At 54.3% G+C, this 25,617-nt stretch overlaps 1 protein-coding gene across 3 annotated transcripts in view; it reads left to right on the forward strand.

The window, feature by feature from the left end:
• Positions 1-955: 955 nt before the first annotated feature.
• Positions 956-25,617, forward strand: part of Sema1a (semaphorin 1a) — a 120,083-nt gene continuing 95,421 nt past the window's right edge. For all 3 annotated transcript variants that reach the window (XM_089545142.1, XM_089545143.1, XM_089545144.1), the window contains exon 1: positions 956-1,271. The gene's annotated coding sequence lies outside the window, so the exon portion shown is untranslated. The remainder of the gene's footprint in view (positions 1,272-25,617) is intronic.

Below are 25,617 nucleotides of genomic sequence, written 5' to 3' on the forward strand. Positions count from 1 at the left end.
ACATCGTGAAGAGGGCTGGGACGCACTGCGCCATATACTACACATTTAACGTCATATTTCAATGTTATCTCCTCTGGAAGAACATTTTCATGCGTCAGAAGCAGAAGCAGAGGCGTATCTCTCGTGCGTTTGTTTTCATCTGTTCCCAGAGCGCCTGCCGATGGAACGAGTTATCTCTAGTCAGGAAGACTTCGACGGCATCAAACAACGCGCATACATCACCTTGTTCCGTCCCGTCCAAAGTGCGAGGGAAGACAATTGGAAATCGATTAGGAGGGGGAGCCCCTCGCAGAGCTTCCCTTCCCTCCTCCGACGTCATCAAAGATTCCGCGCCGCCGCTCAACTTCTCCCAGCGACTTTTCCGCGAGCGCCAGCAGCTTGGCTGGCGCGCGAGCCAAGCGATCGCTCTCGGTCGCGCGCCAACAGCCCGCGATGCTCAGTTGTTCGCGCGCGGGCCTTCGCTCTCCTAACTAATCCGGCGGCCCAATCGATCGACCCAGGCAGGAACGCCGAGCAGGGGAGAGAGCCCAGTGACCCGGGCAGCTGCCCGCCAGTAAGCAGCAGCAACAGCACAAGCAAGCAAGCAGCGAAGCGCGCTTGCCTCGCTCGCCAGCTCGTGCCGGACGTTCGTCAAAAGCGATCGAAGCCAGCCGCAACGCGAGCACAGCCGAATGACAAAAGCAATTAAGCCCTCTGACACCAGCGTCTTCGCTAATTATTGCGCTGCTCCAAGTGGGGGGGTTCCGACTGGGCCGAAAATAAAAGCCGTGCGCGCTTTTCTTCTTCCGCTGGAGGAGCGGTAAGGTCGGCCATTTTTCGTCTGCTCGCTCTCGCGCGTCGCCCCTCCTCTCTCTCTTCTTCCCGCGCCGGTCCGCAACGCGCCTGCGCGCTGCGCTGGTCACGTGGTCTCAGTCCGGACCAATCGCGGTGGCGTTCCTGAGAGGAGGATTGCAGAGGTAGCAGGCGGCCGTGGCGAGCGACTCTTCGGGAACTCGCTTGGCCGTTGTATACGTTCGTTGTGCCGCAGGCAGCGAGCGGCGTTGTGGCGATGGCGTTGGCTTCTGGATAAACAGATTGTTTTGGGGTTATCGGTCCCTTTCCCTGGTCGACGCTAGCGATCGTGCTGTGTGTGCCTGTGGGATTCGGTGCTTCATGAACGGCTGTGCCTCTTGGATTTACACGTCGCGGGCTCTCAAGTGTATTGTGTAGCTGCGTGCGCGGCTCTGCGTCCAACAACACCCCTCCCGAGGCCCCCTTGAGTTCGCTTCGAGGTAAGCCTAACAGCTTCTCCGCACCGCTCGCGACCGGCGTGTCAAAAGCGTTCTCGGCTTCCAGAGCGTCCGCAGACAGACGAATGAGTCACGGATGCATGTGCCAATGTTGTGTCTGATGCTGCCACTGCCGCGGCACTTTTGAGCTTGGACCGCGACTCGCCGAGACTAGAATAGCGCGGTGCTCCTGTCGTTGGGAGGAGACCTCCTAGGGGGCGAGGGCCTCATCTTGCCATGTCCCGAGCGCGCCTTGGCTCCCTTGCCCTCGTCGGCGGCCACGAGAAACAAGCGTCCAGCAGGGGACCGCCAGGCGCGGTGTCTCGTTTGTTTCTGCCGCCGAGCCTTGCATTGGTGCGCCCGGAAGCAACTGCGCGTCGGCAACGTCACCTTGCGCTGACGGAGGCCAAGTTCCTTCCACTTGTTTTGCTATCCAGTGCGGTTCCCTCACACAGCGCGTAACAGTTAAGCAGAAACCACTATTTGGCAAGCAGGCCAACGCTGTTCCTTTGCACGATTGCGGTAACTGTCAAGATGATGAGGAGCAGTTCTCCGATGCTCAAATGCGCCTGTTATCGGATGAAAATCGAGCGGGAGGGAGCAGAGATCCGCCGCGAATGACCGACTTTTCTGGGCGACTTGCATCGGGACCTCGTTTCCCGTTAAAGTGGCTCTTCCTCTCGTCATGCCGGCGACCCTAGCTGGCCACACCCATCTTTTGGTCCCCTCCGTGGTCCTGAACGTCGCCAAGCACCGAGGCGAGGTGCCTTTTGTGAGCCCAGTGCCCCGCCCAGCCCCCCTTCGCGCGAGCGCGGTTGTGTCGTCTGCTATCGCGCGCGGCTTGCTGCCTGTCAGGTGAAGGTTATTGTACTGATGGTTGCTGCTCTCTTAAATGGCAGTGTCGAAATGTGACCGCTGTTGAACCTATCACTTTTATGCCGGCTTTTTTTTTTTTTCTTTTTAAGCTTGACTGGATCGTCTTTACTGGAAATATTGCCAACATTGCCTTCACAGCGACGACATATGATTTCGTTCCACTCAATAGAATGCGCAAGTTCAGAGTAGGTAAACCACAACTCAGGTTCTTTCTATAAAGTGACTTAGTGGAGCCGTCGAAAAGAAATATGTACCGTTTACTGGCATTCATGACAGAAAAGTCACTTAGTAAAGTTTATCGGCATTAACTGAATTCTGTTATTCAACTGTAATCATCCCTGCAGGAAAGTTAGTGAACGAAACTTGGCAGGTAATGTAGCGTTGGTGAAATAGGTTACCTGATGCGGACGGTCTCATGGTGCCTGCTGTGTTAAAAGCCCAGCCAGTTGCTTATGCAGGCGGTCTCGTCTGCAATGAATAAAAGACGACGCGGAAGTGGTTATCGGCGAGTACTATCGATTGTGAGGGACGGAGCATTCGCTCGAGGAACTGTCTGACCAAGCTTGTTGTGCTGAAGCGTCTCGCACTCAATTGCCCGCGAGGGGCGCATTTCACATGCATGTATGTCAAGCGGGTCGTTCCGTGCGCATTATGCACGCTTCATCACAAATGGTTAGGCCAGCGTTCCAAGGCCTTCTGTCGTGTTTGTTGTTTGGATTGCTCGGCGCACTTTTGACACGCTTCCAGGGAAGATTCGACGCCTATTGAAGGACGGCTTGTTCCTTGCAAGTCTGCGCGCGGATTCGTGGCGCACAATTAGAGCAGTGGCGTTCGAAATTTGCCGATTGCAACTCTCCAAGCCCGATATGCTTTGACAGCAGTTTTTAAGTGACGCAGAGCGCTGTTTTCCGTGGAAAACTGATTCCTCAATGGTTACTCGCAAGAAATGTGCCTCGAAGCTGCCGCTATTTTCGAACTAATTTTATTGGTGTGGCAGTCATGCATTCACAGGATGATGGTAGAGAGAGGGTGTGGTAGATGGTCCTTGGCGATCACAAAATGAACTAGGGAGGGGAAAACCTCAGGTTGTTTGAGCCAACGTTTCGACAAGAGGACTTGTCTTGTCTTCGCCCAGACGAAGACAAGTCCCCTTGTCGAAACGTTGGCTCAAGCAACCTGTGGTTTTCCCCTCCCTTGTTCATTTTGTGATTCACAGGATGAGTTACACAATTTGCAGCTAGTTAGTATTTGTAAAAAGCGGATTTGTAGGTACCAGGCAAGCGCTTGCCAGTCGCCGACGCACGGAAAGTGGGCGTGTCCCCAGAGGCACCTGTCAAAGAGCCTCATATCGGGAAGTGCGAAACGCAAAAAGGCGCCCCCGTGTGCTGTGCGATGTCAGTGCACGTTAAGGTTCCCAAGGTGGTCGAAATTACTCCGGAACCCTCCTCTACGGCACCTCTTTCTACATTTCTTCTCTCACTCCCACCTTTACCTTCCCTTACGGCGCGGTTCAGGTGTCCGCCGAGATATATGAGACAGATACTGCGTTTAGGCTTTAACTCCTTTCCTCACAAACCAATTTTCAGCAGTGAACTGAGAGTCTATAGTTGATGACAAAGCCGTGCCATAGTTCGATCGCCACGCTAATTAGGTATTCATTTCTGTGCTGTCGTACCAGGGAGACCGGGGTTGTATGCAACACAAGTCATGTTCGGGTATTAATTATTCGTGGTGTTTAGTATACGCCGTGGATTGCTCAGAAATCTATACCGTAATGAATACACGTTGGCTCTCATTCCTCGAATCGCTTCAGAGTGATCGTCATCCCGGTCGAGCCGTGTCCCGATATCGCTTTCAGTGTGGTCGCGGTGGTACTCGGACAGACACCATTTCTGTCACTGCTGCCGAGCTTATTGGCCGTAGAGCTGTGCGTCGGTGCGAAGTGGGGTCGCACTTGACGTGCTTTATCCGGCCTTGAAAAATGTTGAAGCAATACACAGGCGCTAATACGGAAGCGTTGGGGGTGGAAATTATAACAGCTGTCTTTAAGAGTCTCTCACTCGAAATACGGTTTATCTGATGCATGTGCCAGTTTTTCGCCGTTTTGTCAACCAGGTTAGGGAACGTGTTATGCTTAGTCCGCAAACTTTCGGACATAAAACGATCACACACGCAGAGACAAGCAGTGGAGTTAGGCTTACCAGTGACAGCTCAAGAGGGTCGGAAGGAACATTCGTTTTGCAATGTCCACGATGTGTCTGTTGACGATACTGTGGACGACGGTGGTGATGGCAATGTATGACAGTCGTCCAATTTAAAGCAAATAACCTGCCCCTACACAGGATAGCGTCGCTTATTTGCACGGTTTACCTATTATATCGAAATACCGTTTACATCAAATTTAGTGCCGTCTCACTGAATTCGTCACAAAAGAGCGTCGTTTAGCCTATTTGTGCCTGCCGTAATGAGCCCTGCAGAAGCTCAAAACAAGGTCCTAAGGGCTTTAGCTAAAATAATAATGTAAGGCTCAAGCGCGTGTACGAAGGAGGGTTCAAGGCCACGTTATGTATGAACTGCCTGTCCAATTCAATTAGTTCTGATAGCCAGATTGTGCAGCCTTCGGTAATGAGTCTGCCTAGCTGGCCATTCGCGGACAGTTGTGCCGTGTGAGTCCACAGGAGAACGTGAACGCTTGTTATTTTGTTTTTATGTTCGATCATCACGGCTGAACGAAGTCGAGCAGTCTATTAGCGCCAGAGAAAAGTCTGTCAGCTCGTTGCCGCGCCGTCGGGTGCGCACTGGCTCATTACGTTCGGAACGGAACATCTCTGTTGATTACTCCATTGCGTTATACACGTTCGCTGCAATCAGAACCTGGACGGCGAATTCGCCGTGACGCAAGCGCGGGCACTGGGAAATGGATTTGAAGCGTTTGTCATTTCGTAAGACTGGCTGTCTGTTGTGCAGTGCTCGATCGCTGCTGTCCTCCTCAGCAGTTTCTTTTTTTATTTTTTTTTTTTTGGTGGGGGAGGGGGCGCCGACCGATCGCCTCTTAATTTTCTGCCTCGTAGCTTTCGGCGGGACTTTCGCGGGGGCTCTGAACACGTCGCTGCTGGTGACGGGATAACCGCTTCGTTCGCCTCCGGAAATAGTTTCCGATATTCGCTACACGTTACGCGTGGTTGGTGATAGGAAGGATTAAGATGTGGAAAAAAAGGAGAACGGGTCTGAACGGCAGCGTGGTGTGGAAATTTGGCGCGCGATTACTTTTGCGCGCTCACACTTAATACTCTCCGCGGGGAGCGTCATCTGCGTGCTGCTATTTCGGCGACGAAGCGAAAATGGAAGAACCAGAACGAAAGGCGGAGTTGAAATTCTCTTTTTTATTCTACGTATTGAAAAAAAAAAAACACTGATTGAAGTGGCCGAATCGATATCGACAACAGCAAACGTGTTTATAGGGCGGTCCTCCTAGCTCGCAGTATTGCATCGACACACTAAACTACCCTCATTGTATCTGATCAAGGCTGGGGAGTGTTGAAACGGCGACTGTATTGCACACGACCGCTGGTACATATCTTCTTTTCTGTGTCTTTGGAGAGCGTACCGCGCACTGAGTGCATTGACGATGAGTAACCTTATCGAAGAAATGATTAAGAATCAGACCCCCCAGTGTAGGGTCTCATGAATAATGGTTGGCATGTCTTCAGCGCTTGTTGAATGTGCTGGCATTCAGGCAGCGTATGTGGCGGCGGTTAGCAGGGGCATATTGCAACAGGCTCTGTTCCCTCTGTCCTACATCGGTTCCTTCAATCGCCCGCTTAAGTTGCACAACGCACTTGGTCTCTCTCTCTCTATGATCGCGTTTATCCGTGCGCTTCTCATACGCGACCAGCTTACGAGATGAACGTTCCCTCGCGTCTCTTGTGCTGCCGTTCCTTGCCCCGTCGGGTCGCGTGGTTAAAGATAAGGCGAGTATGACGGCAACGCTGCGTATCGTACAGCTATGGACACCGCACGTCTTGTTCCTCTAGCCGATTCGTGGTTCGTTTAATAGCCTCCAATTGGCAGGCGAAACGTCGATAGCTGCCGGCGTGAGTCAGTGCGCACCGCTAATCTGCGGAAGCGTGCGTACACCCGGCGGAAACTGTCGAGAGGTCGTCGCTGAGTCGCGCGTCAAAGACTCATTTCCGCCCCCTGTGTAGATTTCCGACCCGAGTTATATAGTTCGGTCTATTCTTCTCGCGCCTAGCGGCAGGCATGACCCTATCGGGGTCTCGTGGAACGCCTCAGGAGTACTGACTACACATCGCAAAGGTGACGTCATCCGGTGGCGCCTGTCACTCTAACCAGAACAGAGTAAAAACTGAGTGAGATGTCCTCCTGTGCACTCTAGAGGGTTGCTTACTCTCTTTTTTTACTCCCATATAGGTGTATTTGTCTTTAGAGTGCAGCGAAGCGGCCTCTTAGGAAAGTTGCCATGAGCAGTCCGTTTTCTCCCAGTCGTTGCGTCTCTTCTCGGATGGGGGTCCTTGTTTCTACCTCGTTGGCCAACCTGAAATATCTTTTCGGGGTTCTCTCGTAGGTTCCCAGACCTATTTGCTAGCCTCGGCTGGCGGCCTCTTGGGGAGGCGATGACGTGAGAACGTTCGGGTGGTCCTCGCGTGTCACGCACGCGCTTGCAGCGTAGGGGTCACTGCCCTCCCCACTTCCCGCGGAGAGAGAAAGAACCCTGCCCCCCTCTGGCCGTGAATTACGGCCGCCGAGTAAACGGACGGAAAACAGATGTCGGCATCGGGGCCGGCCCGCCCAGCGCCCGGTTAAAAGGCGCACGAACGGCGAGATAAAGACATTAAGGAAGTGGCAGTGGGGAGGAGGAGGAGCGGTAGAGAAAGGAAGAGCTAAAAGAAAAAACGAGCGCTGCTGCTGCTTGCTGCCGGAGCAGCGTCCTTGAATGCCTGCTTACTTGGCCGTCGCTGATTGATGGGTTCGTATTGTGCTGACAACTGCTGGTGCATCGGTCGGCCCTCTGCCCCTGGGAGCCACGCACATGGCACGGATTCGGGGTCGCGACCCTCCTTTCCATCCCATCATCACCCTTCTTCCCCCCTCCCATGCCGGCTTCTTGTCGTCTTACGAGATGCCGTTTCCAGCTCGTCGTACAAGTTTCGGGATCCCCCAGAATGCGCGGTTTATAACGAGGACGGCCCGTCGGATCGGTCTGACGCACGGATCCCGGTCGCCGCGAGAGCCTTTCTGAAAAAAAGGAACTCGGCCGCTGCTTCTGTGTCTTCCTAGGAATATTTGAATAGAGGAGAGCAGAAACGGTTGCGCGAGTTCCGCGGCGCGTGCCGAAAACGGAACTCCGGAGAACTCGTAAAAAGGGGCCTCCTTCCAGCATCTTACCGAGCGCGGCAGCTGCCTGTGCGGCTGTTTGACACGCAACAGGAACCGTTCTCCTCCGCGCGTTCGTGACGACTGTCGTTTTACTCTTATTACTTGTGTTCCCGCTTCCCTCTTAACCAGCAACAGCGCGGAAGCACTCAATGGAAAAGACAGGGACGTATGGGCCCCTTCCCCCATGTGCTTCCCTCCCCGGCGACGCCTCCATCCTCTACTCCAACCGTCAGCGCGCGCGCGATGTGGAAACAGTCTTAACAGCTCTTGGCGTATATGGGGTCTGTCTCTGTGGCAGAAAAAAAAGTCGGGCTGTTTAGTTTTGGCGTCTCGGATCTATTCAGCAGATGAGTGGCGTAGGCGGCAGGCAGTTAAGCCCCATTTCCGGCCGTCTAGCGTGGCATTCCTTTTTTATCTCCTTCCTTCCTTGTTATTGCGCGGTCCGCTATTTATTTGTCGCTCGCTCAGTGAGCGGAGGCACGCGAGGCTTTAGTAAGCGCTCTTGACGCGTCCCGTTTTGGTGGGATCAGTGCACCCGCGTAACGAATTCTTGCCTGAGTCTGCAGCGCCCGCTTTGCGCGTGCGAAGACGCGGGTGCCGCCTGCATGCATGGTCGTCGCTGATTGCTTTGCCTGATCTTCCTGCTAGCTCCGTAGTCAGTACCAGGTCTCTTGTTGGAGAAGCCAGCATAGAAGACGAGGCGGTCGCTAGCACACGTGCCGTGCGCCGCGCCCCGTTGAGATACGCGCCACCAACGAGGTCGCATCGCTGCGATTGCGCAACGACCGGGGACGTGCATTCCAGCATAGGCCGGAATAGCGACGTATATAGCCGCGCGAGTGCCATAACAGCGGAGTCCTGTCGGAGGCCAATTATACGGATGCTCGATAAAGAGAATGCGGGGCCCTTTTTGTGTCTTTGGCGCGTTCCTCCTCACTTATCTCGCGAGGGCGCTTAGTTTTTGTTTATTGATTTATCTACGTCTCTCCGCTCTTCACTCATCCCCTCGGCGGGGACGATCGATGTCTCGCGATGTTTCGCAAAAAAAAAAAAAAAAGAAACTGGGCACAGATTTTTGGGGCCGGGCCAGCCGCGGGGCGAGCGATTGCCGGACGCCGAATTCGTGTAGCGGGCGAAGCGTCGAGGAAGAGAATGAACGGGGGCTACAGGGGGTGCGGGGGGGGGGGGGGGGGGGGGGGAGGCATAGCGTGCGCTTCCGAAGTGGCAGCTCCGAGAGCGATGTCGGCCCGTGTGTGTTGGTCGCACTGCCATCCATCATCCGTTTATCCATCACGCATCTGCGGGTCCCCGGAGTGCACTGTGCGCTCACAAACACACACACGCTCACTCGCTGGTACTATCGCGTGTTGCGTCGTTCTCTGTCCTAGTATCGCGGCAGCCGGGTCTTTCGCTGCTCTGTCTTTCTCCAGCCAGGAGCTCCGTTAGAGAGGCGTTTGGCCGCCGGTGCTCTGCAGCGAGTGTGTTCCGAGCTTTACAAGGCCGGTGTGTGGCGTACATGGTGTTGTACTGCTCCGCTGTAGCCCTTGCGGGAAGGCTGGTGACAAACGAGCCTTGTTTGCATTCGTGGCGCCTCTATAGTGTCTCCGATTTATCCTTGAGATTCGCGCGTCAATGTCCTCTGTTTTCTTCGCCATTTGTGAGAAACTAATCTAAAAGAAGAATGAATGGCAGATAGGGACTGAACAGAAAAACAGAGTTAAGTGCTTACTTCGGCGCTCGGAAACTCGCCGCGCATGGATTAAACAGGCGGATAGCAAATCGCATTTTAGGTCGGGTGCAAGAGAGCAGAATGTGGTCGCTCTCTGCGTGGTCCATGCTGATCTCGAAGCTATCCCTAGGAGGCGAGGGGGTCGTTGTATGTTTAGGTCGCGTTTTTTTTTTTTTTTTTTGAGGGCCGTTATTTTTTTGCGATGGTATGTTTCAGCCCGGCAATATGGGTCGGCCGTGGAAGCGTTGAAATCAACTGAATTGAGGCCACGGAAATGGCTAACTTTAAAATAGACTTGCGCCGGAATTAAATGTCGTATGGCTGACAAACTTGGTGGAAGTAATCAGGAATAAGAGAAGCAAGTACAGTATTAAGTTTCGTTAGAATATGGTGACATCAATTAACCCCCACAGCTGCTGCCCCTTCATCTCTTTGCCGTTGTCCTTTCTTAAATGCGCTATCATTAGAAGCCTCATCAGCAAAAAAATGTGTCGTCGGTCATGAAATTCTACCATTGGCTAAAGTGAAGTGACGTCACCAGACCGGGTAATTCCCATTGGCTGAAGGAAGTGACCTTGGGTGACCGGAAGTGACGTCTATTCAAAATGCTGTCGCATTGCAAACCCAGTGTAATTAGGCGTCCACGTGAAGTTTTATATTTCCTCCTTTAGGCACGAGTAGTAGTAATACTGCAAAACTGTCGTCGTTCTGTAATTGCCACTACGGCGTCTCTCATAGCCTTAGTCGCTTTGGAACGTTAAACCCCATAAGCCAAACCAAACCTAATTGCCACTCCATATGCCATTCCCGGGTATTAATGAACGGCGACACGAAACCGAAGCGGACGCGTAGAATGTTGCCGCTCACTTCGCATAGGTTTTTAAAAGGCCTCTTTCTCCCGCGGAACCGTCGGGCGCGATTTCAGTTGAAATTCAGATGCAGGCTACTCGGCCAGCCGTCTTGTCGGCGGTTCTCTCTATATATTTCATGTTGCTATATATTTTTTTATCTCTTTACGCCTCCTTCCTAGTAGTGGCGGTGTCCGCAAGCCCTTGAGTAGCGGCATTCACCACCACCCACTGCTGCGCGCAGGCAAACACACGAGCGCGCACATATGAGATCAAAGCGCATTCCCCGAAAGTCTGAGTTGAGTAGCGGCCGGAGAGAGGAAGATGGGAGCAGCGCATTAGAGGTTTTCCGCCAACGGGCGGCGGGGGCTAAATGGACGCTGCAGCTGGATGAGAAAAAAAAAAAAATAAGCGGAAGGCTTTGCGTAGCCGCGGTCTTTTCGGCACTGGTGCCTCGGAGTGTGTGCGTGTGCGTGCGCCGGTCGATGGGCCAAGAAGCCCCAGATGGAGAGGTTTTATCCGCAGCGCCGCGCTGCGCCGTCGGCGTGGACGGGGTTGTCCCCTTCCATCGCCGTCGTCGCTTGCGGCGCGGCGCCGAGCATTCTGGCGTCCGCAGCCGCCGCGGGAAGGAGGAAGGGTGCAGAAACGAAAAAGAAAGAGAAATGAATGAACGAAGGAAGGATGCCTTCTCGGCGGAAGGCGCAGTCGGCGGAACAGCGCATTTAATGACCCGCGCGGGAGCAGAGCGCTTTCTTTCTTCTTTCTCTTCTATTCCCTCTTTCGGCGGCGCGCGCTAGCCGGCGTCGGGCGAAAGGCCTTTTGGCGATGCCATTACGCGCGCGCGCGGCCATCTCGCGATGGCTATCGGCGCGCGCCGCCGCCGCCTGTGCTGCACGAGCAGGGTTCCTCGCTCTCGTGTTGTGTTTCTTCTTTCGCTCCGTCTCAGAACGAGCCGGCAATGAGCGCCGTTTGTCGGGCGGTGTGCAGTAGGTAGGCAGCAGGTAGTAGCGCCGACGGAATGGTAGTTTCCTTCGAGGAAGGGGAGCCGAAGGTTGCTTCGTGCACGGACACGCGTCCCCCCCCCTCCCTTCCCCTTTTCGGTCGGGCCCCGTCTTGCGGTGTGTTTATGATATGCGTCGGCACTGCGTTCCCGCCTGCCTGCGTGTGCGTGCGTTTCGCAGTTGCAGTAATTTGCTGTAATGCGTTGCTGATATCCGCCGCGCGCGCGCGAACCCCTACCCTGCGTCTCCGTGCCTCGTTTTCGCTCGGGCCGCCGCCGCAGGGCCTCGCGCTGGACGTTAAGGGACTGGTTGTGACCTCGACATCGGCTTGTCGGCGCTGCATCTCGTATGGCGGCTTTGTGCGCGAGCTGTTTATGTATGCGCAGTTATTTCTTTCTGCCTTTTTTTTTTGTTGTTGCATTTCTGCGTGCCGTGATACGGTTCTCTCGATATATGTGAGAATGTGCGTATGGGCGGAAAAGTGAAAGTGTAAACATTGACCTGCTTCAGCCGCCAAGAAACGCGAACAAGAGGCGTCCTAACGATGCGGCGAAGCACGTTCGCCACTGCTATAGCTCCTTTCTGAGGCAGGGTGCTTTTGAAGATCGTTTAGGTCTTTGAGGCCTGTACGCTTGCAAAGCAAATTCCGGCAAAACTGAAGGACCCGACGATCGCCTCGCTTGTTCATCGGTCTCGTTCGGCACGCCAAACAGAGCACGAACTCTATCGCGAGCGGCCCGTGGCGGCGTGTGTGTTCGCGTGCATATATGGTTATTACCCGCCGAGAAAGAGATACCCCCCGCAGAACACGAACGATATCGGAGCCGCGAGAGGCGAGGCCGCTCCGTTTTGAATTCAAGGCCTTTTGTCCTTCCCGGCTGCGGCGGCCTCCCATTGGCCGCTATCGAAGCGATCCGCTGTTGCCACTCCGGCGGTCTGTCTCGGTGTATGGGGAGCGCGCTGTGTTAGTGTACACCGTTGTGCCTGTGTCCGCCGCGAGCGCTTAATTCGCCCAATTACGCCTCTGCAACAATCCCTATACTCACATGCTTGCGACTGGCTTCCTGCAATTATGCGGATAGGTCCGCCTCCTCCCCCTACCCAGTTATTGCGTCCAGTTTTTGTCCTTGATTTGAAGGAGGCCATCTTTCAAAGCCGCAGTGGTGGTTGCGTTCTCTCCCGCGAGTTGGCGTGGTAGAAAAGACGCCTGTTGGTCGCATTATAGTAGGCGCGCTGTATTATTTCTCGAATCGATTTTCGCCTCCCACCACGCATTCATTCCTATGCGCGTCGTGTTCGATTGCCACTGGTGCCTACCGGACGGATTAGTGTGCGGGTCCGATGCAAGTGCAACGTACGCGAGATCCGGACAAGCTAAGCCGCTCGCGTAGAATGCTGGGATTTAATCGCCTGGTGTGGTCGGACCGACGCAGCGTGCGAATGTAGCGTCGTCCTATTTGCGTTTATTTTTATTTTTTTTCGGGCTCAAGGGCGAACGTTGTCTCACACGCTTCTGTTTGGTTCCCGTCGGGTGATTAATAAGCGGGTTAAGCGATCTCTCCGCGCCGCCTCGCTTTCGACGCTCTCGATCCCGTTGCATGCTCCAAGGGCGCGTGCGTTGTACGCGGTGCTCCCATTGTAAACGGTGCCTCCATTAGTTTCGCTTGATTGCGCTCTCGATTAATGGCCGACCCGCGTGACCTTGAGCGGAGGCATCCATACGGAGAGCTTTGTATGTGTGCAGGGGGGGGGGGGGGGGGGGGGGGGTACACAATGAACACGATCGGTGCCTGACTGGAAGGCGGGTACATACGCAAAAGTACGTAAAGTATTTATTCCGTGCCCAGTTGGTGTTCGACGAGGGCTATAAAGGTGTTTAATGATGAGCAGCTTGTGATGGTTGGGTCAAGGGTATTCCATTCGCGTATGGTTAGTGGGAAGAATGAATGTTTAAAGCAGTCAGTCCGGAAAGTGTACTCGTTTAAAGTATGAGAGTGCTTATGGCGTGTGGGCCTGGTTTCTGTAAAGGATAAATACTTAGAAGTGTCAATATGCAGCTGATTGTTGAGCAACTGATGCATGAATCTAAGACGTGCTAGTTTGGCTCTCTTCTGCAAGGTAAGCATACCAGCTTTATGGAGTAGGTCAGTTGGTGAGTCAGTTTGGCTATATTTATTAAAAATGAATCTGATTGCCTTCCTTTGTACTTGTTCTAGTTTACTTACATGTTTTTTAGTAGAGGGAAACCAGACAATATTAGAGTATTCAAGAATTGGCCTTACAAGGGTATTATAGGCTAATAGTTTTGTCTCTGATGGTGCTAGTTTGAGGCGCCTTCTCAAGAAGAAGAGTCTTTTTAGAGCCTTGGATGTAATGTGAGTTATATGGGAGCTCCATCTAAGGTCATGAAACACGACGTCGTGCTAACTTTCCAAATGTGCTGCATAGTATGTTAGCTTATTCTAAACGAACTGTACCTATTCCGTCAGGCAAGCGGATTGTTGCGAACCTGTTTCGCTGCCCCTTCCATCGTGCTGGCGCCGGGTGCACACAACAGTGTAGATAGAAATATGGCGACACCCAGGGAACCCTTCTTGGATCTCGGTGGGCGGTCTCTCTGATAATCACTGAATATACATATCGCGTCTCTTCCTACCCTTGTTTTCTTTGCGTCATCCAGACGTCTGTGTGGTTAACCTCCCTCCTTCACCCCCCCCCCCTCTCTCTCTCTCTTATATATCTCTTTCTCATCTGCACATTGCTTTCTTCCGTCGGGACAGCGGTAACTAAAGCCAGCTGGCCGCCGCTAGTTTCAAGCCGGCGCTGCGTACGCGATCGCGTGTCGGACGCCCCGTATACTATGTGTACAGTCCGTGGGGGATAAGATTCCCGCCGTCCTCGGTTCTCTAGAGCGCCGCCATATTTGTAAATTTGTTTTCCTTCACCGAGGAGGACAGCTGCACAAGGGCGCCTATATTTCCAAACCAGCCGCATGTGTCGCTTGACGATCACCAGCACACTCTGGACCGACCGACGACGGCGGCTGGCAGGGTTGACCGGGCTTCTTTTGTTCCCCTTCTTAATTTGTTTGCCCTTCTTTTTTGAAGAGGTAAAGTGCGTCTGTCCTTTGTCCGCCAGCGCGTCATCGTATAGTTGCCGTGGCGTCGTTCGGCCCGTCGAGTTTTGCGCGGTAGTTTCTTGTTGCTAACGCGGGGAGCATGTGTGTAAACTTTGTGAAACCTTTCCCAATACCTGATCGTTGTCCGCGCCTTGAAGAAAGTGTAAAGTGGGGTGCGGTATATAGACTATAGTTAAGTAGACTGACGGCACTCGGCTGTAGTGGCATCGTTGCCATCCTCTCCTCTCCCTCGACTGCCGCCTGCTCTGGCGGTTCGAGGAGGCTTCTGTGTCGGCTATTCGCAGCGCTGTTATAGCCCTAGGCTTCACCGCATCGCCGATCGTCCCAGTTACATATTATTCCAGTCGTGCTACACTTCTTTGATGTCAGGTAGCGACGTCAAAGAGTGCCTATCAGGCCTCGTCATGTATGTGGGTCGTCGCCATTGCGCTATAAGGAAATTGTTGGGAGTGAGTTGAGGAGATGAAGTCAGTCTTCCATCACGGCTTCATCGGAGTGCAGGCCTCGAGCAGTGATTGCCTGCCTTGCCTCTATTATCATGGTTCGTCCGTTGCGGTTATAGTACTTGGGTGGATGCAACTTCGTTTCTGAGAAGCAGTCTCGCAGCCAGATATTTTATTATTTCCTGGAAAAGGGCTGGAATTGGGGATTTAAGTGCTTGGAGATGACAAGCAGGCATCTTGGTATATAAAGACGTGGTAACGTGCAGTGAAATCTCCACAATTCTAACTCAGAGAGGACCAACAACTTCTTCGAATTTTGCGGTGTTAGAACGAACGGGAGTCTGATCGGGCGCCCCATTACACATCGGGTGCTGACGGGACAAAAACTCAAGTTCGAATTAGCCGGAAGTTCGAATTAGCCGGATGTTTGAAGCAACCGGATGTTTGAAGCAACCGGATGTTCGAATTAACCGGATGTTCGAATTAACCGGAGGTTCGAATTAACCGGAAGTTCGAATTAACGAATGATAATAGAGTTCGAGTCCACCTTCTCTGTAGGGCCGTTTCAATACGGTTAGCCGTTCCTGCCAACCTTCTCGCTACATGGACCTGTATCCAGAGATGCCGTACAGCCTCATTTCTACGCAGCTCGCCTGGCCCATACAATCCCGTCTCGCGGCCGCCGGCGGCTGCGATGGATATACGAGGTCTGTTAGAAAAGTATCCGACCTTTGGCCGAAGAAAAAAAACTGGCATAACTGGAGCGTTAGAAACCTAATAACCTTCACAGTAGTCTCCTTGGGGCTCCATATACATCTCCCAGCGGTGCTGCCATTGTTGTAAGTATTCCGAAAAGGCCCTTTTCGGTATGGAATTTAGCTCTGCTGTCGTTGCAGCCATAATGTCCTTTGTTTTCTGAAATTGCGCTCCTTTCAATGGCCTCTTGATTTTAGGAAACAGCCAGAAGTCGTAGGGAGACATATCAGGAGAGTAAGGAGCCTGTTGAACTACAGGAGTATGGTTTTTCGCCAGAAAAGTGAATCAAATGCGAGGAATGTGCAGGAACAATGCCGCGAGGGATGCGCCAATTCCTTGTTGACCTCAATTCCGGTCTCTTGCGCCGCACAGCACCGCGTAGGCGATGGAGGACATCCCTGTAGTACTCTTTAGTCATTCTTTGATCCTGTGGGGTGCGTACTCGTGGTGTGCCACACAGAGGGAGTCAAAAAAGCAGTCAGAAAAACTTTGACATTGCTGCGCACTTGGCGGGCCTTCTTTGGTCTTGGTGACGTGGAATGCGTCCTCTGTGACGACTGGGATTTGGTTTCCTGGTCGTACCCGTACGCCCAAGACTCGTCACTAGTGATTACGGCGTCGGTGAAGTCAGGGTAACTGTTTGTGGAATGCAGCATCTCCTGTGAGACTTCAACACGAAGTTGCTTTTTCTCCACCGTCAGCAGCTTCGGCACGAATTTCGCCGCAACTCTCTCCATGGCCAAATCTTCGGTGATAATGGAATGTGCAGAAAAATTGCTGGTATCCACCTCTTCCGCAATTTCTCGGATAGTCACACAACAGTCCCGCATCACCACAGCGTTCACTTCGGCAATTACCTAATAATTTAGGCATGTTGATGGCCGACCGGAGCGTGGCTCTCTCTCCACAGATGTGCGGCCGTCTTTAAACCAGTTGCACCACTGCTTAATCTGTGTGCTGCTCATAGCATCATCACCGAAAGCCGTCTGAACATTTCGAATGGTTTCCACTTGGCTATCGGCAAGTTTCTGGCAAAATTTGAGGTAGTAGCGCTGCTCCTCTCGCTCCGCCATTTTCCTTGCAACAAAAAACCGACGAGAGCACTGCGCACTGCCTCACTCAAACGCTGCTTCCCAGCGACTGACGCCATCTGCAGGCGGGAAAAAATTCGTGCATGCGCACGAGGGTTCATGGTCGGCTGCTGTAAGCGCGCTTGTTTCATATCCATCAGGTGTTCGCAAAAAAAAAAAAATAAAGTCGGATACTTTTCTAACAGACCTCGTAGATGCAGTTGAAGAGATAGCGAGCGGAGCCAGCCGGCTGTCGCGTATCTGCGCAGCTTGTACGCGCAGGCCTTCTCCCGTTATCTTTGCCGGTCGTTCCCGTTAACTTGGTTCTTTAAATAATGAAGTGGCGATATGCGCGCACGCGGCGCGAAAGCCCATATCCGCAGCGGCAACGGTGCGTGAGCAGCGGCAGCTGCATGTGCAGGCTGGTATGGTATACACTCGCAGCAGCATGGGCGCGCGTGTGTTCGCCTCGGATAAAATCGCCGCAGCCGCGGCGTCCCCGCTCCACTTCCGCGCGCACGAATCTCGCCTCTGCGGGCCTGCCTGCCTCGTTCCCATGGGGGAAGCAAAACAGAGACAATGGGCGGAGGAGGAAGAAGAAAAGAAGAATGAAGGAGAACAGGAGCGGAGGTTAGAAAATAAACGCCTGCTCTCTGCGGAGGGAGCGGATCGAACCGCGCCCTCGCGCCACCGCCGGCGCTGCGATACTGCTGCTGCTGCCGCCACCGACAGGGTGTTCTCTCCTCTCCTTCGCGCGCTCTGGGTCCCCACCCACTGCGCCAGCGACGATGACGGCCTCCCCTGCGCGGATGCGGGCTTTGTCCGCTGCGGCGGCGCGAGACACTTGTCACATACAGCCTGCGCTCTCTGTGTGTGCGGGATGCCCGTGCTGCAGCAGCCTACCGAAAAGCGAGGGAAGGGTCGAGGAAAAACAAGTAGCGAAAGGAAAAAAGATAGCACTGATTCACGCATACATACACACACACGCTGGCATGCACCAGGAAACGGGTCTCCGCTGTGCTGCTCCTTTGGCGGTCAGCAAACTGCGTATGCACGCACCGGCCGGTATTGTGCTTCGCGCGTCAAACACTGGTGCCAGCGTGCGTGCGTTTTTCCGGCACCGTGGCGTTCAGACCTGTCCTGTGCGGTCCCCTCTGTGTGCGTGTGTACGTACGAGTTGTTCGCGCGGCGGCGGCTCGGTTCCCACCGAGCCCGTTACCTGTCCGTCTGACCCTCCGCGCGAGCTTGGAAAAAATAAGCAGGATAAAAGCGGAGCGAACAGTGCATAAAGCGGCGGACGCGGAAGGGGTCGATACGCTTTGCGCGTCGCCGGCGGTTTTATGTGCGTGCGTGGAGTCGTTACCGGTTAAACCACACGTTGCGTTACGCCAGGCTTAAGGTTGGCCGGGCTGGCGGGCCGGTTTAATTTTAACGAAACCGATTGCCTCTCTCTCTCTCTTTGTGCGCCCGTATAGCGACGAGCGCTGGGGCAGCGCTTTGAATTCGAGATTTAGCGCGCCTATAGTCGATACGCGCGTATCGATACAACTGGGTAGCCGCTGTGTAGCAGCAGCAGCGTCAACAGCGTAGAGGCTTGGTTCGTGTATCTGCGACGCTACCCAAACCGGTTATAAGCGCCTGGGTAAACCTGTGGTGCGCGTCTGTCACTGGCAGTGCTGCAGACAGCGCGAGGGGCGTTTCCCGCCAAAACTGTGCGCGCGCGTGCTCTTTGCGGTCGCGCTTGTGGGACACACCCGTTTATAAAGAAGCGTATTATAATGCGCGCGCTCGTGCGGCGGTGGCAGTGCGGCAGGGCTTTCGGCCGATATATTTGCTGCGCGCTCGCTCGATAAATTTTGTTTGCGTCCACCCCTCCCTCCATTACCATCTGCCGCTCTCTCTCTCGCTAACTTGCGCATCCACGAGCAAGCTATAGTTGCGGAAAAGTGACAGGCGTGCGTGTGTAATGAGATTTGATGTTTTCTTTCCTGCGGTTTTCTTTTTTCGGTGGCAGCGGCGTTCTTCGATAGCAGTTCTGTCTGCCCGCAGTCTCGCAGCTGTACGGAAGCAAGCTCGTTACGTCGGAACAAACAAGACGGGATTGTGTAGTGCTTCACTGTGACCTTTTGTACTTTCGGTTTTCTCTCTGTGGTATATATTTTGCTGCCGAGTTCAGCCGCGCTCTCCTTTTTTGTGGCGGCGGTTATCGAGTTGTAACCATAGCGTATGAACTGGTAGATTTTCTATCGGTTGTTGTTTATTTTACGGGTTTCGGATGCTGCCTTAACGGGGGAGGGGGTAGGGTGTAGAAGAGACGTAGAGACTGAGTCAAGCAATTTTCCCATTATGCTCATCTCCTTTTGTAGTGTGCAAATTAAAAAAAGAACAGCAGTTGTTATTATCCGACCAAGGTCCGAGGCGTCCTGTATTCCGCTGGCCAATCGCAGCAGTAAACGAAAAACTTTCTTAATGTTTGACTGTATTGTTCTGAACACACCAGCTATCAAAATTGTAGAGTGCGTAATTTTTTTTTATGGCTAGCTTTTTGTTTAGGCAACAAGAAAAGTTTTAACTGCGGACTACTTTTTGTCGTGGAGGGATTTTGTGCGGCGGTCATGAATGTGGGCGTAACTTCACTTTATTTATATAAATAGATGTTATTATTATTATTATTATTATTATTGTTATTATTATTACTACTTTAATATTACTTTATTATTATCTTCCTACTTTAGGCCAGTGAAAACTAGCGTGTTTTTGTCAGGGGGTTTTTTCGGCCTATCCTCCCCGTCCAGCTCTCACTCACTCGCTCAATAAAGGGAGGGGACCTTTACGTCACCTTCCGCTGACTCATCCGCAGGAATAGTAAACGTCGGGGATGGCCATGGCGCGCGCAGTTGGCATTGTCCTCCCCCCTCGTCCAGACAATCGAATTACGGCAGCCCGCGCGTCATCGAGACTCTGCATGTGCTGTGCCGTGCCTGGAATCTTTGTCTCCCTGCTCGTCCCGTCCTTGGCGCCCGCTGCGCTTGGCTGCTGCTCTGTTGTAGTTGCGCGCAGGGACACCGCGCCAGCTGCGGCTAGAATAGCGGTGGGCGCATCCAGGAGCTATCCGACGCGGGTCCTCGCCTCTCTCTCTGCGTGCGCGGAGAAATCTCGTGGCGCGGGCCGACCAGTCAGCCGGCCCTTTTGGGGCTCGTCAGCGCAACACACAGTCTCTGCTGTGGGTTCCCTAATGTCGACAAGCATAAGCGACTGCTTCTAATCGTCCCTGTTTTGTTCCTCGTATGTTTGCGTTCAGGCTTTTCCATTCATTGATGTCCATCTTATATAGGCACTCGGTTTGCCAAGTTACCGCAGTTCTCGTTAGGCCTCGTGCCTTCTTACTGCTGCACTCCGGGTGGGTCGTTGCTATGGGCCCTAATAGCACAGCGCTGCACTACGATGCTCAGCGGCGACGTCAAGTAACGCTGCAGTGAATTAGCAGACCCCCAGAAAAACAGGGAGATGAGAGGGAAGTGGGAGGGGGGGAATGAAAAACAGGAAAGAGTCCAGGGGTCGGTCGCGTTTGGAGCCGAGTCAACAAATCCTCGCGCAAGCCGCGTCTGGCGCAGCGCGCGCCGTCCCCCCCCCCCCCCCCCCCCCCCCCCCTGCTCTTCAGCTGCGCAGACTGCGCGGCGGCCCCGGGCTTTTTGGTGTTGGTTCGGCCCTCCTCCGCCCTTTCGACGACGTCTCTGTCTCCGCCCGGCGGGGCAGTGAAGATGGCCCGCTGGTCCCGAATTATCTTCCTCCCACCGCCCTCGCTGCTATCGACTCCGCCGTCTCGCAACGCAAACACGCTCTTGACGGACGTGTGTGTGGAGTAGGGGCGCGCCGTGTGCACGCGCTCCCACCCTCCTCTCCCCGTCTCGACGTCCCGTCTATTTCTTTTTTTTTTCTCGTGCAGCCCGTTTGGTTACTTCTACTTCTTGGCCCCTGCGTTGCACACCATCCCAGCCCGCCGTTCTGGGGCTTGCTCCCACTGTTGAAGCCCCGCACTGGCGGTCCTCCCCGTGATGCGGAGACGACGGCTGGGGCGGCCGTGAAATGAAGCGTTCGCGAGCGCGGCTTGCCTCAACCCCCCCCCCCCCCCCACACACACACACACACACACACACTCTTCGTCAGCGTCTGTCTTCGCGGCGCGCGAACTCCCGGCTCTGTGTCCTTTTGCAAGGCGGTGACTGTCTTTCAGATGCTGCTGCGAGGTGTGAGTATCACGAAAAGAAAAACGGAAATACTGTGATGACCATGTAGATGAGAAAAAAAAAAAAGATCAGGGTTCGTATTTTGTACTGATTATTTTCCCAGTTCATTCCTTTGCTCGACTTCCATTGGTAGTTGTTACTTGTGACGTCATGGCTGACAGGTAATCAACCACTGTCACTCGCCGGCTCCGATATCGAAGGCGTGGCTGACCTGTGGCAGGGAAGCGAAAATGGTCGAGACAGAATACGGCCTCTAAAGCTCCTAATTCGTTCTGCGAGTAGAGCGGAGGAGTGGCTTTTCGAAATACAAGCGCATTCATCCCATCTATGTCTCGAAATCTCGTCCCTGCGAGTTGTTCCTAAAGTATGCTTCATGCGTGTAGTAACTCCACATTAGGCTCTTAAAACAAGTAAACAAACAAACAAACAAAAACTTTCTTGAGCAGCTCTCTACGTTATGTTTTGTCAGTCTAGCTAAGTGCATCACTCCGCGAGCCGAGGCATGTTCGGAGAAGGACTACTGTTTTCCTCTTTGCATCGCGTCAGTTCCCGCGTAAGCTCCTGTTTGTTGTTACGCGCCGTGCTTTTCTGGTGTTGTCATTTGACGGTGCGTACGCGGATTGGAAAACGAATCCGGCTCCGAGTTGGATCTTGAACAAATACTTGTCGACTGGGTCCACCTTCAAGCACGGGTGAAGACCCACAGTGCTGGATTTCATGAGGAATGTTTGGATAAAGGCATTCTAGTGAATAAATTGCGCGTCCTTGTCGAGACGATGCAGGTTGCGCCAAATGCAGCGGACTTGCAAAATGAAATTTGTGCGCGGCTGCAGTGTCATTGGGACTTCAGAGCAGCTGGGTTGCAGTTTTTTTTCCTAAAAAAAAAAAAAAGCGAGGACAACATATGTTTGTGCTTCGAGCACAACCGTGTTCCAAGAGATAGCCGCGCTGCTGGCGTTGTATCCTCGCGACAGGTATTCGTCAACTTGGACACAAAAGGCCATTGTTGCGTGCTCCTTGTGCGTCATGCATGCCGTTGCCGGGGTATTGCTCCGCCCGCGGGAGTCCGGAAAAGAAAGGCCTTTGCTCGACGCTGCTGCGGCTCCGCATGGGTACATGTTGAAACGCACTCGGAACGCCGCACACGTAAACATCTGCGCACTGCTACATTGTCCAAATGCGCTGCCGGAGACCTGCTGGTATGCAGGCACCTGCGGCGTTATGGTTATCTCTCACTTTCTCTTTTTCTTTTTCGTTTTAGATTTTTTTTCTTTGTGCCGGCGAGTGATTTGTGGGTAGCGTTCCGGAGCGCGTCCTGTGTTTTTTTTTTTTTTTTCCGGGGCTGGAGCTAATTTAACCTGGCACCGCACAGGCGCCGCACCGGCGAGGCGTCGCTTGTTTTGTGACTTGGCTTGTCAGAAAGCGCTTTCAAACTCGCTGATTCTTTTATAATATATGTATATATTTGTTTCCTGGTATTTTTACACAAACGGATGAGCACTCGGCGGTTGAAAGCTCAGTTGAAAACGGTACGGCGGCGGCGGCAACGTTCTCGTAGACAGACACCTTGGTCATTAGAATTCCTCAAAGCTTTGAGCGGTGCCGCTCATGCTTTGGGAAGAATGAATACGACTGGAGGAGCGCACTTGCCGGTCAGAGTGTGTACCGCGGAGTTTGCTGGCATCCCCGAGTTTTCTGTGTGTCCCGTCGGTGGGTGTTTGTCTTGAAGCGCCACTGAAAACTCTTTGTCTCCTACCTTTTCTCTTTCCAGTGCGGAATGCGCAGTGTTGGCAACATGCCACTGTACCCCCCCCCTCCCCCCTCCTCCTCTTGTTTGCGCTTCTGCCGCCTACGCATGGTTGCACGTCCTGTGTGGTTTCACCACCGCCTATGCTAGGACCGCCTGCTGCGGCGCATTGTGTAATGTTCATCGCTAACCGTCGCTTTCTAATTTCACGTCAGTTTCTGGCGCTGTCTGGCCTTACAGGCGCCCTTACGTCAGTGAAGAGCATCAATTATCGGGCGTCCTTTTTTCCGAAGAGTCGGCGGCACGTTCGCAGCGGGGCCGGTGCAGAGAGAAGCCGTGGTTCTCCCCCGCTCCTTTTAGGGGACCGGCGTGCGGCTGGAGAGACGGGCGATCAGGAAGTCACGCCTGAGCGGCCCGTCGCACCGGGCGCTCGTACGGCGAGTACAGTACGACCTGCGGTGGAGGAAAGAGAGAGGACAGGCGGGGGTATACGAGCGAACTGGCATGGCCCCGGCAGCGGCCATCTCCCGTGGCGCACGGATGACCGGCGCCGAAAGGGCGAAGCCGCCGCGACCGCTGCCAGCCGCTGCACGGCTCTGAGAGAGAGAGGAGGAGGGCGGCGGTTTTAGTGAACTTCGCTTATAACGAGGCGCTCTTCATCTGCCCGGGGCGTTCCACGCTTACGAAGACGAGCAGCTCTGCCCGGCAACGGTGTGTTCTGTCGCATCGGAGCATAGCTGTGTGTGCGCCGCCGGGCGGACTGGCTGGCTGCGCGTCTTTCGTCCTCCCTGTCTGTCTTCTTATTGCCGAGGATGGACGGACGTCGTACGCCGCGGATTCATCCGGAACAATGGCTTCTGGCCAGCGGAGCGCGATGCTCGCGTTTCAGGAAGCGTGCGCATAAGTTGGACAACACCCGGGTCTTCGCGTACAGACCACGTACACGGAGAGAGGAGCAGTGGGGAAAACACGACCCGACGACGGGCGTGGTGTCTGCTCGCAGTGCGCGGGGCTCATGTGCACGTAGTCCGCTCGCTCCACTTTTGGTTGATGCGCTCGACGTGCGGTGCACGTGCAGGCTCGTTGTCGCCGCCCCGCGGCGCATTCAGCCCGCAGCTCGCTTAGGCGTTGACCCCCCGGCTGCTGCAGTGGTCTGTCGACCCCGCGGGGCCGGAGAGGCATCGCTCTGGATTTGACTTGTAGGCCTCTCTTCTTTTTCTGCGTGGGTGTTTCGCTCGAGCTTTGTTCTGCGTGGATAGAGGGAGGAGCAGCCGGTTTTGAGTTCGGAGCACTTTGTTCGGTTCACAGCTATGTAGTGCTCTGCCCCACGCAGGTCTGTTAGGCGGCGTCCGTACACGCTTGGACGTACCAATGCGCGCATGAACCGCGTGCTTCCACACGGGGCGAAGTTTGCCGAACACCGGGCGCTGCTGGACGTGTCTTGGAAGTCTGTGATGGCAGACAGACTTGGCTCATCGCCGGTGCAGGCCCGCGTCATGACTCGCATGCTCAGCCCGCCGAGTAGTCATTCACTAGATGTCGTTCCGCCAAAAGGCTGCTATAAATACCGTGCTAAACATAATCGTTTTAAAGACAATAGCAGCGGCGTATATTTCCAAAGAAGGATAAATAAAAACCACAGCACGCCACCATTAGGGACGAAGAAGTCACTGCTCTTTATCGGGACCCCATCTCCCCACATGAGTGGTCTTACTTTCAGGCGGCCCTTGATCACATTAGCGCTTACTATCCCGCTTACACGTTTCTTTTATCGAAGAGGCCAAGATCGGTAACATTCTTCGCGCTCGAATTGTAAATGCGGAAGTGTTCGACTTAGCTGCATGCGGCGTGAAGTTGACGTTAACGGCGACATCGATAGTCTCGTAGCTATCGCTGTTGTCGCTTTTGCGAGGGCAGCTTTTAGCAGTCCTCGCCGATGGGGCACGGGAAGCGGCGCGTCACGTGACCAGCTCCGCGCCTCACTCGTCCAAGACCCCATCGCGGCCTCGCTTCCATTCCGGTCTTCCCCTTCGCTGCCGAGCCACGATGGGCAGTACACACCTCCGCGCGCTAGCACTGCTGCTGCTGCTGCGCGCTTTGCCGCCCCTAGACGCCAGGTGCCAGCGGCTCTGCCAGATGGCACGGCGCACGCCGAAGGGGCTTTAAACGGGCTGCACGTGCCACCTCCCCCCTGTGACCCCCCCCCCCCCCCCCCTCCCAGTCGTCGGCTCTTGCGCTGTAGCCCAGGCGATCGGCACCCCACCTTTCCTTCAGCGTGGCCTGCCTGGTGGACCGGCTGCGGCGGCAGCTGCTGCAGTGCAGGGCGGAAGCGTGCTTCCGGGGCTCGGAAGGAAGGACGGCGCAGCCGCAGATGTCGTCTTGGGCCCAGTCCTTCTCGTGTGTATCTGAACGAGCGACGCGGCGGCGGCGGAGGCCATTGTTTGCGCTGCTCATTGTGCCGTGCATGCGCCATCCGGTGGCCCTGGCCTCTGCGCAGCCTGTGTCGCCCGAAGGGAAGTGGGGTCAGGGCGGGCGACCGTGCCACCTCGGTGTTGCGGGGGGGGGGGGACGCCCATTCAGGGCACGTCGCACCGCGCCCGCCGCGAGCTCCATTCATCGCGGGATTTCCTTCGCGATACACGGGGCACGTGCGCCCACCGAGCTAGTTGCGTGGCTGCCTGTGCAGTGGTGTTCACGGTTGCGTGTCTCTCTGCCTGCCTCCTTCCGTTCCGTCTTCCGGATTTATGTTGGAGCTTCCCGGAGAAGAAAGGTGCCCGATGCGTCGGTGCTTGCTGGATTTGTCGCACCGCAGGTCCGCTCGAGTACTGTTCACCGTGTAGTGCGAACACGTTTACCGTTTCTAACGCAGTCGCCTTTTGCTGCGGCGCGAGCTTCGACAACGAAGAGATGTTAGAACGACACTAAATTCACGGTCGATATTGCACCTTTCGTCGTTTCTCCATTATCTTTACGTCACTGCCGCCGCGGTGACTAGTGGTTATGGTGCTCGGCTGATGAACCGAAAGACGCGGGTTCGATCCCGGCCGCGGCGGTCGCATTTCGATGGAGGCGAAATGCTAGAGGCTCGTGTGCTGT

This window comes from Amblyomma mixtum, chromosome 5 (assembly GCF_055824585.1).
Source record: "Amblyomma mixtum isolate Tamu chromosome 5, ASM5582458v1, whole genome shotgun sequence".
Taxonomy (NCBI): domain Eukaryota; kingdom Metazoa; phylum Arthropoda; class Arachnida; order Ixodida; family Ixodidae; genus Amblyomma; species Amblyomma mixtum.